The sequence below is a fragment of the Canis lupus genome, chromosome 6, assembly GCF_048164855.1.
Source record: "Canis lupus baileyi chromosome 6, mCanLup2.hap1, whole genome shotgun sequence".
NCBI classification, from domain to species: domain Eukaryota; kingdom Metazoa; phylum Chordata; class Mammalia; order Carnivora; family Canidae; genus Canis; species Canis lupus.
Genome location: NC_132843.1, coordinates 37,828,644 through 37,848,246, shown reverse-complemented (window position 1 = coordinate 37,848,246; position 19,603 = coordinate 37,828,644).

Sequence of the window (19,603 nt, the reverse complement as noted above, 5' to 3'; positions counted from 1 at the left end):
ATGAAAAGACTGGAGGAAGGGAGGCGTAAGCAGCTCCCCTCTAGGTGAGCGATGCAGATGCCCACATCCCTCCAAGCACCTGGGAGGGAGAGAGCTTCATAAGGGGGCCACACAGAGCAAGCTGCAAGGACTGCATATGAATAAGGTCCCCAGTTGTGGGGGGAACCTCTCACCAGAACTCTACTGTGTGGAAAGAAAAAAGGAGAGATGGGAGAAAGGAAAGGAGGGAGCGAGGACAAAGTCTGAGTTATATAATGTAGAGTTTTCTTCTCTGTAAAACCAGGAGGCAGAGGGGCGTTTGGGTGGCTCAGTCGGTGAGGTGCTTGCCTTCCGCTCAGGTCATGTTCCTGGAGTCCTGGGATCGAGTCCTGCATTGTGTTCCCTGCTTGGTGGGGAGTCTGCTTCTCCCTCTCCTTCTGCTGCTCCCCCTACTTCTCTCTCTCTCTCTCTCTCTCTAATAAATAAATAAAATCTTAAAAACAAAATGAAACAAAAACTAGGAGGTAGAAAAAAATAGTAGGAAAAAAGCAACTACTCTTTTTTTTTTCTTTTTCTTTTTCGTTTTTTTACCTTTTGAGATCCTTTTTTCAAGTGAAATCACATAACACAGACAAAAGCAGGGTATCTTGGTTAAGTAGGGCCAGGGACCCAGAGCCCTGTCGGCCCTGCCTCCTGCTTCCTGCCCCTTTCCCTTAGGGGATCCTTGAGGCCCCAGAGGAGTTTGGCACTCTGGGCCTGCGTGGTGTGTGAGGCCCCCCGCCAACCCTGCCTTCCCCCTGGTGTGGCCGTGGGCCTGAGGACAGGTCATCTTTGACATCCAGCGATAGCCGCAGGCTCTTCCCAAACAGAGGCCCATCTCTGTGGGTGAGATAAGAGAGACAGGGAGGGTTTGGGGAGAGAGGAACTGAGAGTAGCCAAGGATGAGACAGAGGAGGGCAATCTGGTAGCAAGAGGAGAACAGCAGGTGCAAGCCTCTGGGGCAGGAACACAGAAGACTCTTCAGGAGGGGCCGGATGGGGGGGGCGGTGTGTGCCCAGGCAGACAAGGTATAGCAGCAGGTGTCGTGAGGGTGAGGGGACCAGGTGGGCCGCAGTCTGGGGAGACCAGACCAGCACAGCCCACACCCATGGCCCTGCTCCCAGCAGCTGTGGCTTGTGGGCTCAGGGGGCTCTGACTGGGGCAGCAGAACAGCCCCAGGGATGTGAGAGGAGTAGCTAAATCAAGGATTGCAGTCATTTTGTCTTCCACTGTTACTAAGCTTCTATTTTGTTGCAGGCCCTAGGAGGGATTTTCATTCTCGCAAGGAAAGGCAATCAAGATACAAATAAACATATAGTGAATATATACATGTATAAATAAGCAATTATAGTGACTTTGCTATCAATATGAAAATACTACAATACTAATAATTAGCATGGAATAGAGGCTTAAAAAAGTTCCAGTGGTTGGTCTGAGGAGTACCAGTGAAAACAAGAAGAATGTAAGATGTGTTGGGATTAATCAACGCTCTTTTTTTAAAATCAGAGTATAATTAACGTACAATATTTAAAAAAATTTTTTTATTAATTTATTCATGAGAGACACAGAGTGAGAGAGAGGCAGAGACACAGGCAGAGGGAGAAGCAGGCTCCATGCAGGGAGTCCAACATGGGACTCGATCCTGGGTATCCAGGATCAGGCCCTGGGCCAAAGGCAGGCACTAAAACACTGAGCCACCCAGGGATTCCCTAATGTACAATATTATATTAGTTTTGGGTGTATGACATACTGATTTGATATTTATACACATTAGGAAATGCTCGCTACTATTTAACTGTCATTGTACTAAGTTTTTATAACTTTATTGACTATTTTATTATTATTTTTATTTTTTGTTGTTAAAGATTTATTTATTTATTTATTTATTTATTTATTTATTTATTTATTTATTTATGATAGACATAGAGAGAGAGAGGCAGAGACACAGGAGGAGGGAGAAGCAGGCTCCATTCCGGGAGCCCGATGTGGGACTTGATCCTGGGACTCCAGGATCGCGCCCTAGGCCAAAGGCAGGCACTAAACCGCTGAGCCACCCAGGGATCCCCTTGACTGGATTTTAGAGTCAGTCACTTGTCTCCAACCTTAACTCTGCACCACCAGCTACGTCATCTTGTATTAAGTCACTTTGATTGTCACTTTTCTCATCTATGAAATGTACCGACCTGATAAAATTTCTGTGAATATCCAGTGTGATAACACCTATATGCATTTAACACAGAATCTAATATGCTAAGCACTTAGTGTTAGTGTTTTTGTTTTTGTTTCATCATCATCATCATCATCATCATCATCATCATCATCATTAACTAAAGCTTTAGTGAAAAACTTTGCAGAGAAAAAGTTTACAGAGATTCCTGAAAACCAGTCTAAGAAGTGCAGAGATTTCATCTTTAAACCAGAGAATGACAAGAGCACGGGCTTAACTTTTAGTTGCAGGGTCCAATGTCCCTTCTGCGACTGCCTCCTTTCTGTGTTCCCTTTACAAAAAATACACAAACTCCTCAATTCTATTTGTATGAAACATCCAGGATAGATAATTCCATCAAGATGGAAGTGGATTGGTGGTCACCAGGGGTCTAATAAGAGCGGAGAGTGGGAGAAACTGCCTAATGGGTATGGGGTGTTATCTTGGAATGATGGAAATGTTTTGGAACTAGCTACAGATGGAGTTTGCACAATATTGTGAATGTACTAAGTGCCACTGAATTGTTCACTCTAAAATGGTTCATTTTATGCTAAGTGAATTTCATCTCAATAAATTACCAAAAAATCTTTTTAATTATGCATCATATATTTAATTCAGAGCTACTAAGGGCTTCAGTTGGTATTGCTCTGTGGGAGTTTATAAATATGTGTCTCATGGATATAAATTTATGACCCGTGTGACCCACTTTGGATACAGGTATGGACCTTTTTATTTTGTGTGTCAAAATCATTACGTGTGCAACCACTGCCTGTAGGAACAGAAAACCCAGCACATCCCTCCAGATACCTCTCTTTCTACCTAGAACTGTCCAGGACTTGCTGATTGCAAAAGACTCCATCCAGGTTGCAAAGACCAGGCACAGACAAGAAGAGTCAAGTGTCCACTGCGTATTCTTGCTGTGTCCCTGGCTGCTGAGAACGGAGCTGCTGGTGGCCGTCCCGGCTCCGCCCAGTGGATGCTTGGCCAACGTCCTAACAGTGTCCGTGCCGGTGGTATTATAACAGGAAGCTGCGCTGTCAGGGACCACAGACCCCAAATCTTGGGCTCTGGTCCAAGGGTGTTGTTCTCACCGCGTGCATGCCTCTGCACTTAGCCATTGCTTTTTGCAGGGTAGTCTCTGCCAAAGAAGCTGGATCAGGAGGGATTTCCAGCCATGGCCTTCCCTACAGTTCCTAGACCCAGGCAACAGGTGGATAAGCTGTTTCCCTCTTTCCTCTCCTTCCATTCCCTTGACTCTGGTGCAAAATTGCTACCTCCTCCCCACCCAACTAGCACACTGGGAAACATTCGGATGGGCAGCAGTGATCTAGCCACAACAGCTCTTATTAAACGTTTTATCACAAGGCAGTTGGTGTCTTTGCAATGTTAGGCATTTGCATACAAGGAATATACCCTGCCAGACAGCATTCCGCTTCCACTTCGACCAAGAGGCAACTGGCGCTCTCTCAGATGTCAGCACACAGCTGACATCCATGACGTGCCCCCTGCCACGCTCCCCGCTGCCTCACCACAACCTGTCAGGAGGGTGCGATTATGACCTTATACTATGAAGGAGGAAATGGGGCTTCCTTGTCTGCTCAGCTCGCTCACATTCAGGTACACCTATGTGTCTGAGCCTCCTACATATGTGCCTTCCCCTGTGATTTCTCTCCTGGGGAAGTCCATGAGTGAAATTATGTGCCATACTTTTTGAGTCTTGTGTCCGTGTTAATTCTTTCTGTGCTTTTCTATTAAGTAAGCTGAAAAAAAATTAAGAGTAAACAAACAGCAATGGTGCCGGAGTAACAGCTGGAGACCGAGACCGGAGTCCTAATCCCGGCTCTGCCAATGTTGGTGATGTGTAAATTCAGGAGAAATGCGATCACCTCCCTGAGCTTCAGTTTTGTTGTCTGCAAAATGGACAGGTTGTGTAGACCCCTTCTAACCCTAAAATTCTGTGCTTATGTGCACCGGCCATACTTTGAATCTTGAATCAGTGAGGCATGACAAGGTGTCTGTGCACCCATGCATAAAACGCTTCAGGAGCAACCATTTGGCTAAGCCATCCATTTATTCATTCCTTCCAGACGGCTTGAAGGGAACCTCTCAGAAAAGATTAGCAGCTTGAAGCAAAATGACTGTGAAATCCCCGGGTGAGCCAGATGCACTTAATCCTGGGCTGGTTATTGGATCGCTTCTGATTCACCTCTCTTGTCTGCTCTTCATTTGCCTGTTAATACGTTGTCCTCTTTCTCCTCGGCTTCCTGCTCTTGTCCATTCTTGTTCCTTTCTGGAACCGTGATGACCACATGTCACTCTTCTACTGGGAGAAATGGTTCTGCTTGGGAAGACCCAGGCCTTTCACACTCCCTGGCTCCAAGTCAGACACAGGCATTGTGGAAGGCATCACTGACTCCACGAGCTGCCACCTTCAGCATCTCCTTAGGAGACAAATACTGAAATATTTCGTGGTACTTGAAAGTGTAGTGGGTGGTACCTTCACTGGTTGCCTGTCCTACCTCTGGATGCTGGTCATTCTCTCACAATGTGACTCTTGCACCATACTAGGGAAAAAAAAAAAAGCAGACAAACACACAAAACCACATATTTCAGAATTTCTAAAACTTGTAAAACATAGTATCAGTGAAAGGATGATGAAACAGTCACTTTTAAATGCTGCCAATGGGAATCTCGGTAGGTGTGATGTCTCTGGAAGGCAACTGGATACTATGAATCCAGTTTTTTGTTTTTTTGAGCCAGTGTTTCCTATTAGAAAACCAAGTCCCAAGGGGCATCTGGATGGCTCAGTCGGTTGAGCGTCCGACTCTTGGTTTCAGTTCAGGTTGTGATCTCAGGGTCATCAGATCAAGCCCCGCATCAGGCTCTGTGCTCAGCGGGGAATATCTGCTTTAGAGTCTCTCTCCCTCTGCCCCACCCCCTGCTTGCACATGCTCTCTCTCTCAAATAAATAAATAAATAAATAAAATGATTAAAAAAAAAAAGAAAAAACTGAGTCCCAAGAAAAAATTGTAGAATGGCAACATATGGATACAAGGCTCATCAAAGCATGTTTGAAATCGAAAAAGGTCAAACACAAAGCAAATTTCCAAGAACAAGGAGTTCAAAATATAAATTATGGTACATCCAAATAGGGGAACAGTCTTCAGCCAGGACAAGTCATGTCATAGGAGAACACTGAACGAGGTGAGAAGATGCTTGTGAGACTATATGATGTGAAACAATAGAGTTCCAAAATAATATATATAGGACAGCTCTGTAAAATCTGTACATGTGTTTGTATGAGTGGGGCAGAGTGGGTTGTCTAAAACACACAAACCTAGAATATACACCAAAATGTTAACAGTGTTTATTTCTGCATGTCAGGATAATACATGGTGTTTATTTTCTTTTCGGCACCTTTTTAAAATTTAATTTTATGAAACAGGAAAAGGATATTTATATATACATGTATAACTTAAAAAAAAAAACAAAGCATATGGATAAATCTTTGTGACCCCAGGCAGCAGGAGAGAGAAGGATAGGCCAGGTGTATCTGGGCCTCCGGCCTTCATGCTTTCTACTGCTCAGTCTCTGGATAGGAGGCCTCGGGAGCCCTGAATGGTGGTGGGTGGCCCTGTGGATCATTTCAACCGACTCCCCAGGCTACGGGCCTGTCCCCTGCCAGCAAGCTTTCCCTCCTTAGGTTGCTGAACAAGCTGACTATGAACATCATTCCCCAAATTCTGTGGCATCCTGTGGCCACTTGAAACTGGCCATTGATAGGAATATTAACACCCTAGAGACTGGCCATAGCTACAATCAGGGCTTTTTTTCCTGGCCATGCTGGGGTGGGGCCCTGGGATCCGTGATTTAACCAGCCCTGTGAGTGATTTGGCCACACATCAGAGTGTGCACGGGGTAGGACCTCCCTAGGCCCCAGGAAGGAGCATTTACATCCACAGGCAGGTGGGTTGTGTACTGGGCCTTTTCTCTCCAGATCTGGCTTTGCCGAACAAAGAACTCCCAAACTTATCTCTGCCTCCCAGAGAGCAGAATTCTTACCCGAGTCACTAATGCCCCACCCCCTCCCATTCTGTGCCTTAGCATGGGGGAGGAGGTGTCTACATCATTCAAGTCCTAGATCCTGAAAAGACGGACACCCAAGCCCTCTCCATTCGTACATCTAAATGAGAATGATGTAAAAAGAAGTCTACCAGTGTTCTGATTTTTTCACATTTGAAGAAAGTGTCAAATGCCAAAAGTTTAAGAATTCCCTCCTCCTTTTTTCCCCTATCCCCTGCTTTGCTATTCCCTAAATAAAGGCTTTGTGGGCCTCTTGGGTAATCAACCCAGCACAGAACTGCCACCAAGAAGTGGCATACATTTTCGTTCAAGGCCTCCCAAGCAAACCTTGGCAGCTCAAGTTCCCCAGACGCATCCCTTCCTCATATTCTGAGGAGAGAAGGACAAAGGATCCATTTTGACACCAGTCACTCTCCTTGAGTAGCTGCCGAGGAACTGCAGCCACAAGACAGATAACTCTGGCCTTGATATGACAGGTCACAAGATGGATGGGACTTTGGGACATGCATCTGCCCATGTTCCACGTGGGTGGGCAACCATGCAGCAAACCCAGCCTCTTGCTTTTGCTCAGGATGAGGTATCTTCTTCCTCTTTCTCCCCTCCAGAGTTTAAGTACAGCTGAGGATCTGTTTGTCTCCCAGGGGTCACCTCCTGGCTTTTGGACCCTCACCCATTATCACCTCTCATCCCAGAGGCAGTCATCTTTCTCTCCACACTCATAGAAGAGAGCAGTCACATAAATAACTTGCATACAAATAGAATCACTTACAATTTGGCTCTGCTTGGTGCAGCATGTTTCAGGAACAACAGATTTGCTCTTCTCATTTGCTTTGGCTGCAATTAATATTAAAACGAGGTGGCAGGGAGCAGGGACAGAGCCTGGCTTTAATGATCTGTCATAAGCAGAAAATGGAGAGCAGTCAGCAACTGGAATAGTGCCCTGTCACTGAGAAAGGCTGGCTCAGCAGAGGCAGGTCATTAACCCCCTCAGCAGCCTCCTCCACCACTGCCACCCCACAGCCAACCCAGCCCTCTGTGGTCCTCAGAGAAATACCCACTTTCCATTGGCCCAATGTAGGGAGAGGCCAGAGCTCACAAAAGATCTGCACATGCCCCCAGCTGTGGCGGTTCTCAGGGTGGCATTCACCACCCTGCATACAGCCACGAGGGTACTCACCATTCAGGTGCCTCAGCCCTGTTCTTGATGGCTCAAGAAAAATCTCAGCACAGAAGTAAGGGAGACAGGCATTATTTTGAGATAATGTGCTGTAATTTATTTTTAAAGATTTTCAAAAATTTATTTATTCATGAGAGACACAGAGAGAGGCAGAGACACGGGCAGAGGGAGAAGCAGGCTCCATGCAGGGAGCCTGACACAGGACTCGATCCCGGGACTCCAGGATCATGCCCTGGGCTGAAGGCAGATGCCAAACCGCTAAGCCACCCAGGGATCCCACATTTCTTGTTTTTTTTTTTTTTTTTAATTTTATTTATTTATTCATGAGAGAGAGAGAGAGAGGCAGAAACATACGCAGAGGCGTATGTTTCTCAACTGCCAAGCCACCCAGATGCCCCTGTAATTTATTTATTTATTTTATTTTATTTTTTAAAAATTTTTTATTTATTTATTTATGATAGTCACACAGAGAGAGGGAGAGGCAGAGACACAGGCAGAGGGAGAAGCAGGCTCCATGCACCGGGAGCCCAACGTGGGATTCGATCCCGGGTCTCCAGGATCACGCCCTGGGCCAAAGGCAGGCGCCAAACCACTGCGTCACCCAGGGATCCCTGTAATTTATTTTTTAAAGAAAAATTATTTCCATGTTCCAGCACTTTATCATTAATAACCAAAATACCAGAACAAACTTCCAGTTGTGAAGTGAGTTCTGGGAATGTAATATGCAGTGAGGTGACCATAGTTAATAATATCATACTGGATATTTGAAAGTTGCTGAGAGTAGATCTCAAAAACTCTCATCACAGGGGTGCCTGGCGGGCTCAGTGAGTAGAGCGTGTGGCTCTTTATCTTGGGGTTGGAAGTTCGAGTCTCACGTTGGGTGTATTGATTAATTAAAAATAAATTCTTAAAAATAGTACTCATCACAAGAAAAAAATGTTTTTGGGGCATCTGGGTGGCTCAGCGCTTGAGTGTCTGCCTTTAGCTCAGGTCGTAATCCTGGGGTCCTGGGATCAAGTCCCACATCAGGCTCCCCGCAGGGAGCCAGCTTCTCCCTCTGCATATGTCTCTGCCTTTCTCTCTGTGTCTCTCATAAATAAATTTAAAAAATTAAAAAAAAAAAAAAAGAAATGTGGGATCCCTGGGAGGCTCAGCGGTTTGGCGCCTGCCTTTGGCCCAGGGCATGATCCTGGAGTCCCAGGATCGAATCCCACGTCAAGTTCCCTGGATGGAGCCTGCTTCTCCCTCTGTTTGTGTTTCTGCCTCTCTCTCTTGTTCTGTCTCTCATGAATAAATAAATAACATTATAAAAAAAAGAAATGCTCATTAAAACAAAGAGAAAGAAAAAAATGTTTATAATTCCAGAGGATGATAGTTCTCAACTACACTTACCGTGCTAATCGTTTTGCAAAATATGCAAATATTGAATCATGACATTGTACACCTGAAACTAATATAATGTTATAAATCAATTATATCTCAATTAAAATATATTTAAAACTTTAAAAAAGAAGTAACAAAATTCTTGCAGACTGCTTTCTACTCTGCTTATGAAACATCAGAGGGTGACCCTGGCAAGGTGAGGAAAAAAGCTCCAAGGGGACAAACGATGTCCTGACTCTGTATCGTCCCGTGGGCTGGACACTAGTTAGTCACTCAATTGGCATTAGAGAAATGATGATCCAAAGGCCCAGTGGGCTAGAGGAGTTCTAGCTGAAGAGTTAGGTAAAGAGGATCGATAGGGCAGGCCCAGAAGGATCTGGAGAACAAGAGCCTATCCCCGTGGAGTTGGGGTGCAACACTTTCCCAGTACATCTATGTATTTATCAACCAGTGAGGTCCATGAACCTCATTGTTTAAGAATTTTTATCAAAGTTTCATCACATAAACATGACTGATTGGCCATCCACAGTAGACGTCAACCGCCGGCCCCACCTCCTTCCCTCCAGATGGGTGGTGGCACCAAATCTCCCGCCCTCTACTGACAAGGTGATCAGCCCCTGTCCTTCATTAGCATAAACTCAGGTGTGGTTGAAAGAGGGTCCTTATGAATATCAAAAGACGCTCAGATCATTCAGGAAATCCTAAGAGTTTTAGGAGCTCTGGGCCAGCACTGGGGACAAATATATTTTGTATTTGTCCCCAAAATACAAAATATATTTTGCATGCCACCACCCTTGGCTCTCCTCCGTGGCCTCACTGGTCTCCCATTGGGGAGGTTTCCCTTCCTTAATAAGGCACGTGCACACAATTCCTCTTGCTAGAGATCTAACTCAGAACGCTCAAGCTAAGGGAGGCACTAAAGTCAACACTGCTTGATGGAAATCTCAAGACCACACAGGGTCAGTCCTTCAAACATGTACTTACTCATTCAACAAAACATATTAGTGTGCCAGGCAGCATGCTAGGCCCTGGACATGGAGTGGTAGCCAAGTCAGCCACATCCCGGCCCTCACAGGGCTTGTAACTACTGGGAAGGGCTGGCAGTAGGCAGGTAACTAATTATGGCCGTGTCCGCCTGGTTGGCGTGAGCCCAGAGGAGGCTTGGGAACCAACCATGCTGAGGGCAATGCTAAGCCATTGGAGCCTCCAGGGATGGGGGCCAGGTGGGTGAGACTTGAGATCATCAGTGTTGCTGGAAGAGAGACCTCTGGCCAAGTGAATGGGTGGCTCCAGGGCAGGAACAGAGGCAGCAAACCACTTGGAAGGCTGTTGCAGAAACCCAGGGTCCAGAGGAGAGTGGCTGGAATGAGGCTGATGGCCATGAATTGAGCAGAGATGGCAGGGAAATAACATAAAAGACCCATGGTGCTTGGTCTCTAACTTAGAAGACCAGAATCCCTTGTGTAGAAGAAAATCAAATAGCATGCGAATACAACCACATGCTAACCAGGGTGCCTCCACGGAGCTAGAGGTCAGAGGAGAGGCCAATGAGCTGGAGCCGGTGTTGTCAAGGTAGGCTGCATGCAGGAGGAGGGCCTGAACACTGTTGAAGGTTTGGGAAGTATTTGGGTTGTCCTAAGAACTTATCCACACACTCAAGAGAGTGCACTAGGATTTCCATATAAAATGTTCAAGTTTTTTAAGTGGTCAAATTTATCACATGTCGTGCTTTTTATATCATACTTAGAAATCCTTCCTTGGGGCACCTGGGTGGCCCAGTCGGTTACGTGTTGACTCTTGGTTTTGGCTCAGGTCATGATCTCAGAGTTGTAGGGATTGAGCCCCGAGTTGGGCTCTACGGTCAGCATAGAATCTGCTTGAGATTTTCTCCCTCTCTCTCTCTCCCTCTGCCCCTCCTGCTGCTCACCCTGGAGTTTTCTCTCTCTCTCTCAAATAAATAAATACATCTTAAAGGAAAAAAAAAAAAAGTGCATTGGGGTCAGGGTCCAAATAGAGAGAGGAACAGGACTCAAGGTGAGAGGCAGTCAAAGGCAGTCAAACGTATCCCTGGTTAGACACCCTTATGTTGGAGAGGAGAGAGTCTTGCCCACACAGAGGCCATGAGCAGGACAAAAGGAGACTAGCCTAGAGCCCCTCCAAGGGCTCATGAGGTCTCTGATGGCAAGGTGGCATTCTCCTGGCCTGGCCACATCTAGAAAGGATGTGGTTCCCAAGCCCTGGGATCAGAGGCTGGGAGCTGTTGTCTCCAGTGCCTGGTGGGTACTAATTACCATATCCACATCTACTCCAGACTCCCTTTCATCTCTGGGGAATCTGACAAAGTGGGTTTTAATTTTCCACCAGATCTCAGCATTTAAAGTCAGAAGACAGGAGGATGAAGGAAGTAGCTCCGTGAGTCCACAGTGCGGACGGGTCATACTGGCTAATGTAAGACCTGTGCCTTGTCTTTGGGATGAGCCCTCACTGCCCCTGACCATCTGGGACCAGGCAGGCTTCCCCCAGGCAGAGGATGGGGTCTGAAGGCCCAGGTCCTGTGTGCTGGCGCCGCTGTTTGAGGACCTCCTACCCACACTTCCAGTCCTTAGGCTTATGCGATCCAGGGAGGATTTTCACTGGCAAACACTGGAAATCCAACTCACCTGTAGGGACGGGGCTTCATGGAGTTTAGTTCCCTGGTTACTTATTGAACATTTATCCTGGGCTTTGCTCCAGAGACAATCATTTGTGCAGAGCCAATGTAGGCACTGAGCATCCCTGTTGCCTAACGCTCAGGGCTACCCTTCAAAGGCCAATGTTAGAGACTCATTACGCAGGCAGAAAGATACAGGGCTCTGCAGGAAATACTGCACCCAGGTCATGGTCCCTGTGCAGGAGGAGCACCAGCAGCTAACCCACCGTCTGATTCCCGGACCCCCTCCTTCTGCTCTCCCCTCATGCATCGTGCCCCTTCCCTGCTTCCGTCTTACCCACAAGAGAAGATTACAGACGTGAAACACTGACTAACGGTGTGAGAAGCAGCAAAGCTACAAACACTTGAGACGAGACAGGAAAGAAAGAAAGGAGCCAACTCTGTGCACGGAACTTCATGCTTATCATCGTATTTAATTCTCCTGCCACCCGATACGAGAAGGTACACAATACTGCCTCTTACTGATGTCACATAATATAGTATCACATAAACACAGGGGGACAGTGATGTTGGTGATGGCGTTGTCGGGACATTGAATTGAATTTGCAGTGATTTTTCTGGAATCCATTCTGAAGCCCATGCTCTGTAACATACCAGAGAGGCTGCTCGAGGCCCTTTCCCTCACCCAACCTCCCCCAGACTCCCGCCTTCTCCCACGGGCCTGTGGTCCCCACGTGGCCCAGCCCTGGCTCCACCGGCACCATCTTTCTTCCCTCTGTGGGGGAATGGTGCACACCCTGGCCCTTGGCTTCCCTCATCCTGTCCCCCCACTGCCCTCGCTCTCGGGCCCCCCAATCCCACTGCAGTCCTTTTCTCAATAATCAGACATCCTTAACCAGCTTCTACGCTCTTTCATATTTTTCTCAGAATACATCTCTGGGGTCTCTTCTCCCCCCTTCCTCTACCTTCTCTCACCCTCACCCTCCCCTCCACTGCTTCTTGCTGCCTTTCCTCGTGGTGGCATTGGCAACCTCCGAAGAGCATTCAGGTCAAGGTTGATAAAGGTTAAGTGCTGTGCTAACGACGCACTTTCTCTAGGGAAAGGCACACTTTGGGTTTTGACGTGAGATGAGATGTGATAAAAAAAAAAAAAAAAAAAGCCAGATCCATCAGCCATGGAAGCCCTGGCCACTGACCACCTGGAAATTTCTGCCAGCATACCTACTCAGTTGGATTCTCTTCTATCTGAAACGAAGCCTGCTTGTCCTCGGTCGCCTTTCTGGTAGAATACAGAATGCACCACAGAGCAGACCTCGCTTCCCTCACAGCATGAAACACTAGAAAGCTGCTTCCTCCCAACTATGCCCAGATATGACATTTTTATCACTAAAAAGCAGAGACCATTTCCCATCACTAAGGTGGGTTGTTATACCTTAAAATACATTTATTTCCCCTGTGATGTGTAATCAAGTTATTTTCCTTTGGGATGACGAGATGCAGCTTGTAAATGTTTACTTTTTTCCTGGATTGAATCTCATGGTAAAAAAAAAACAAAGAAGAGAAAGGAAAGCTTTCTTAGCACTCCTCCCTGGGTGTCACACCGACTTCTCTGCTGCTTCTCTGCCTCTGCTCCCTACTTGCCATGCAGCCTCAGCCAGTGTCCGTAAATGCTGTGTACAAAATGGGATTAAAGATGACCCACTCATGAGGCCGTGTGGGGAGTGACTCAGGTGGCATGTGGCCCCACTATGATAGTTTTATTCATCAATTTGCTGGTATTTGTCAAACATTATTCTGGGTGTTTCTATGGGGGCGTTTTAGATGAGGTTAACCTCTACATCAGTGGACTTTAAGTAAAGCAGATTGCCCTCCAGAATGTGAGTGGGCCTCATCTAATCAGTTGAAAGTCTTGATAGAACAAAGGACTGACCTCCCTCAAGCAAGAGCGAATCCTCCAGCACACTGCCACTGAACATCATCTCTCCTTTCTGGTTCCATAGCAGATGGCCTTCAGACTCAAACTCAAATGGGTCTCTGACCTACTGACCCACCTGCAGGTCTTGGACTTGCCAGCCTCCATAACCACCTGAGCTGATTCCTTCTAGTAAATCTCTTGTTGTGTATGCACACATTTTACTGGTTCTGTTACTCAGGTGACTGATATACCCACCTAGCTCAACACCTATTGACTAGCAAATACTACGCAGGAATCTGAAGCTTGCAGATTTTGAAGTCCCCATTCTCAGATTTATCTGATGGATGGATTTCAGTTAAGCTTAATTGGCAAACTCAGAGGTAAACGTAAAACGGTAAGTCAGGAAGCCTAAAACTGATAAATGGAACAGAATTTCTAATGCCTAAGTTCTTAATCAATTCAGAACACGGATGTTTTCCACCCTCTCCATTATCAAAAACATGTAGATAGATGACCTAACAAAATATTCCAAGACAAATATGTGGAAGCACCGTCCGGGTCAAGAAATGGAACATCGCCAGTTGTTCTCAGGTCCATCCTGGGGATTCTCAGGGTAACCCTTGCTCACGTTTCTTAGGCCTTCCCCACAATCCATCACTGAACTATTACCATGTCTATTCTTCTGTATCTGATCTCCTTCCATCCCATATCATGTTTGTGAGATTTATCTATGTTGCCAAGTGTAGCTACGGTGTTTTCATTTCATAGTTGTCTACTATTCTGGGATATGGGTCAGCCACACTTTGTTTATCCATCCTACCATTCACAAACTCTCAGCGTGAAAAAGACCTAAATTCAGAACATGTAGTATAGTGTGCCATGGAGCCACGGTGGCTGTGTCTTTTCAAATAGACACTAGAATGGTGAGGATGCTAACGGGTTATAAGTGCATCTGAAAATATTGGTATAAAAACCAACAAAAAAAGACGACAAAGTCTGAGCTATTAACAAATGGATCCGTTGAAAATGAGGTTCTCTTGTTGACATGAGCCAGGTTTAACCAAAAAAGGTCACAAATCAGGGACAGGTGATTATGAAGGAAGCTGTGAACCAACAAACACAAAACTGTAATAAGGTCTAGTAAAGAAGTAAGTTAGCACTGGAGGCAATTCTGCTAAGGATCAGGTCACCATGACCGTTGGCTTTATCCCCTGGGCCCAGGGCGGTGAGCACTCGTGAAGAATACCTTCTGGGGCTCTCTGAAGGACAGGCACCCATGGGCACAGAAGCAGATGTAAGGGAACCACTTGTGGCCATAGGAGCTGCAGTGACTCCTTGGCACAAACCCTGCTGGCTGCTCCATAAGGGGCAGAAAGATGGAGGACGGAGTTCAAGCCTGGAGGTCACATTTGTGAGCAGCTCCTCTCTCTGCTTTTGAACAACCAGCCACGTTTGCCCCACATCAGCAGGCGGTATTTGAGGTTTCCTTGAGCTTAAGGTCAAGGCTGGCATGGCCCGTCTTCATCACCCCCCACCTCGTAAGCTTGGGCTGTTACTAAGATAAGTACAAACCCCTTTCCCAATCACCTTGCTTAATTATTAATATTGACTTCTACTGATGTCTTTATTCATACACACACACACACACACACACACACACACACACACACACAAACAGAGTTTCTGGCCCATTCTGGTCTAAGTAAGTTTTTGTGGGTTAGCCTGGCACTATTTATAAGTGAAGACTTGAGGTTTCAGGGTTTCAACAGTCTCTGTTGGGAGGAGACCAGGAGACTGTTTCTACATCATATACCAGGGAAAAGGGAACCAGAATTTCATGAGCAGTTGCTTAGTGCCCGGCCCATATGCAAGCCACCACATTTTATCTTTGTAAACAACCATCCCTAATCAGCTCCATATTTATCTCCGTACCCCACGGTGGAGAAGGAGGTGCAGAGAAGCTAAATACTCACAGTCACACAGCTCGTGTTGCTAGCAAGCAATCATTAGGCATCTGGACTCTTGAACTTCAGGCTCAGGATAGTCCAGTTTTATCACTTACTGGGTGTGGACCCGGGAAAATCACTTACTCCCTGTGTGGGCTGGACAATCACGGTCCCTGCTCCGTAAGACAGTGTGTGCCAGGTACTTAGCACCGAGTCTGCTCTCAGAGAGTCCTTTCTACAAGAGTACTTTCCACAGAGCCCGGATTCAGACCAAAGTGGGAGCTGACTCCGAACACCCTAAAACCACAGCCATTTGTTTGCTCATGACTCTGCAGTGTGGATAGGGACTCAGCAGGGAAGGCTGGTCTCTGTTCTCATGGGTCTATGCAGCAGCTTGACGGGGGCAAAGAGGATCCAGTTGACTTTCCCGCTGGATTGGCTGGGTCCCGGCCAGGCCTCTCTCTTGAGAGGGCAGCCAGACTCCTTTACCAGATTTCTCAGGGCTCTAAGACTCTAAAAGCAGAAGTACAAGGTCTCCTGAGATCTAAAACCAGACTGTCCCAGGATTGATTGCTTCTACTGAGTTCTATAGGTCAAAGCAAGTCATGAAGCCAGCTTGGGTTCCCTGGGGTCAGCAAGACTTAGACTACGAATTTGGGTGGGCAGAGCAGCATATGCATGCAGAAGAGAGCATCTGCTGGCAGCCGTCTTTGCAGACAATCTACCACACCACGGCTGTGGAAATTTAAAGAGGGCAAGCCCAGTGTGGCTGGACATACGATGAGAGGACATTTGGGAGGCGTTGGGAAGGAGTGGCTCAGAAAGGAGCTCAGAAAAGGAGCCGGTATTCCGGCAGAAAGAAAAGTTTGAACAAAGCCTCAAGGTAGCTTGGGACATGACCTGTTTGACTAAACCCAGGGCTTGTGGGGAAAATGCTAAATAGGGGAGGGAGGGGAAAGAAAGGGGCTTTGGAGTGTAGAGGGCTTCAGAGGCTAATCCGAGGAGGGCAGTGGGGAGACTAACGTCCTCTAGACAGAGAGGAACATGCTGGAAGCGGTGTTCTGGGAGGAGCAAGGTGCAGTGGCGTCCAGGAGGAAGGGAGGCTGACAGACCAGACTTAGCACTAACTCGGGTCAGAGGGGATGAGAGAGGAGAGGGCTGTCTAGAGGGAAGAGGAAAGGGCAGAGCATCTCCTGCTGATGACTCTTCGTGAATGTTCATATATCCTGCCTATGGCTGTCCTAGGGAAGTGAGGGGGGAAGAAGAGAGGCCCCAGCTCCCCACGGGCCTGACCAAACTTCCCGGGGGGCGGGGCGGGGCCGGCATCCCTCAGGGAGGAGGTGATGCTCTTGCCTGTCCAGGGTTTGGCTAGGTCTGTTTTCTCCCAGACGTTTTCTGGGAGCCATTCTCATGCTGCCACGGAACAGGGCCCTAACTGCTCAGCACTGAGCCAAGGTCCCCAGACTATCTCCTCCTTCCCTCCAGAAAAGCCTCCCCTCCCAGGCTCCCAGGAAGCCTCCCTTCCCGTGACTCCCTGCCTTAGGGATGGCTTCTGAGGATGTCTCTGCTTTCCCTCCTTTTCATTTGCCATAACTCTTCATCCCTGCAGGAAGCCCGCCTGGTACCCTCAACCCACCTGGACAATCTTTCCTGGGACCTCACACCCCACTGCCACCTAAGGGGGCCCCATAGTTACCCCCTGGGCTCCTCTAAGACATTATGGATGAAATGGTCGTATTAACCCAGCCATGCAGGAGGGCAGGGCCTATGTGCCACTCATTCCTCTTGCCTTCACAGAACTGAGAGCAGCGTTGATTACACAGCTCTTACCATAAAGGCAGAGAAAGATGAATTGTTCCCGGCCGCAGGCCCTCCACTTTCTGTGCAGCTAAGACACAAATTCTCTGACAACTAGCTGGAGTTAGGATGCATCATAGTGAAATGAAGAAGCTCCCTGAAAAATCAATAATTATCATTATTATTTATTACTGTCCTGAACATTCCTTGTCACCAAAGCCATTAGAAGTACCGAAGAACTCCCTCTGCATTTATAGTTTGTTTATGGTGGCAATAGGGGTAGGAAATGGATGTCTAGGTTGGGTTCACTAGAAGCAGAGCTTGAGACAAGGATTTGGCACACACCATTGACTGGGGAGTCCTCTCAGCAGTGAAGGAAGTAGGACCGGTTGGGAAGTAGCTTAGCAAGGAAGGATGTGGTCTCTCCTGTCCTCTTTTGTGAGTCTGATCCCAGGGAGAGGCCTGGAGCGTGCATGCATAGCAAAATTAGCTCAGCCTTGAGGTAAAGGTAGAGTGACACACTGGGTTGCCCCGGACTGTCTCAGTTTCAGCAATGCAAGTCCTTCGTCCCAGGAAATCTCTCAGTTCCGGGCAAAGACTTACGGTAGGAGCCCCAGCGTTTGTGCTCTAAGCCAGCCAACCATTGGCTTTGAGCTGCTCCCAAGCAGGGGAGGAACTGAGCTCCTGAGGCAGATGGCACTCATTCCCCCCCTGGGGGTGAGGCTCTGGAGAAAGGGAGAATGGTACACCAGCCCAGTAAAGGGGACGGGGAGACACTAATGGTGTGACAAGCCCCTATAGAGCATGTCTCTGCCTCCCCTGGCACTTGGAGGAAGCAGCTCCAGGCACGGGGGTGGGGGGGTGGGGGGTGGGGGACATTCCACCCACCCCCCCACAGTTGGGAGATGGGCCCACAGAGCCCAGCCTCCACTCAGGACCCTGCCCTGCTGTTGATTCTGGGAACACCTAATGGGTTTCACACAGCCCCTGTTGGCTCCCTGATTATTTGCAACTCAATTAAATTAACAAATTGGTCTCTTTGCCCAGAGTCTTTCCACCGCTTGTATTTTAGCATATGCCAGTCAGGGCGCCCAGCGTCTCCAGATGGCGGAGAGCTTACTCTATAAATCCCATGCCAACTCATCACTAGGAAGTGTGTATATGTGTGTGGAGAGGCCCAGAGACAGAGACACAAAGCCATCATGGGGAGAGATGAAATATAAGATGGGTAAGACAGGAAAAATGAGAGTGGAGGGAGGAGGGAAAGTGCAAGAGTCAGGAGAGCCTAGATTCTGTCTTATAGATTAACCAGCAGGTGCTAAGGACCCTAACCTTCCCTCAGGGAAGCTTTCTCCTCCACAAGGTTGATGGTGTGTGTGTGTATGTCTGTGTGTGTGTGTGTGTGTGTGCGCGCACGCATGCACGCGTGCCTGAGGAAGCTTCTCTGGAGGACAAGGAGGCTGGTGGTTCTCAAAGTGTGTTCCCTGGATCAGCAGAGTCAGCATCGGGGGCTGGTAGAGGTGCAGATTTTCAGACTTCACCCCAGATCTCTTGAATCAGACGCCGTGGGTGGGGCCCAGGCATCTGTGTCTCAAGGAGCTTTGCTGGTGTTTCTGATGCCTGCTGAGAGTTAGAGAACCACACTCCGGAGGCCGCAGTGCCAACCCTCCACAGGGGCCCGAGGGCTCTGGCGGCGGTGAATCTGTTCTCCATCAGAGCCTCAGGGCGGCTGCCTTCCCAGAGGAGTGAGGTGGGTGTCTTGAGAGCTGGCACCATCTTGGTTCAGAGTTAATCAAATGATACCTCTCTAGCTTTCAGTGAAAGGTCACCACTGATTGGCATTGGGGACACAGAGAGGGAGTCAGGGACCAGCCCAGGGGAAGCAAAAAGACAACCTGGAGAAAAATCTACTTAAATGGGCCAAGGCTCCAGTTAGTCTGTGACAGCTCATGAGTAGCAGGCCCTGGGCATCTGTTGCGCAGGACCAATGTGAAGGGGAGGCACTCAGGGAGATGCAGCCGGACCCCAGCTTCAGGTGCATTTGACGGAAGGGCAACGTGGGGAACAGTTGTGGTGTGTGGCCTGGATTCTGTGGGTGACAGGGCACAGAGGGACAGGAAGTGTGTGGGGGAGGGGAGAAAGCAAGAGAATTAGGGGGAGGAAGGAAGAGAGACTCTAGGGAAGGGGCTGCAGGCAGAGACTACTGCTCCAGGCCTGGAGTTGCCAGCGACCATCATCTTTACCAGCAGGGGGGACAGTGCTCTTCTGGCCTCTGAGGCTAGAGACCAGGGGTGAAAGGCTTGGCGTGGCCCTTGGTGAGGCGTCTGTTCTCACGTCTGCAGGTAGGGGTGTTAGGTTTGGTCCATGTGCTGGGCACAGGGTAAGGTGATCCGTGACCTCAAAGTCAGAGGTCTTCAGGGTCTGGGCA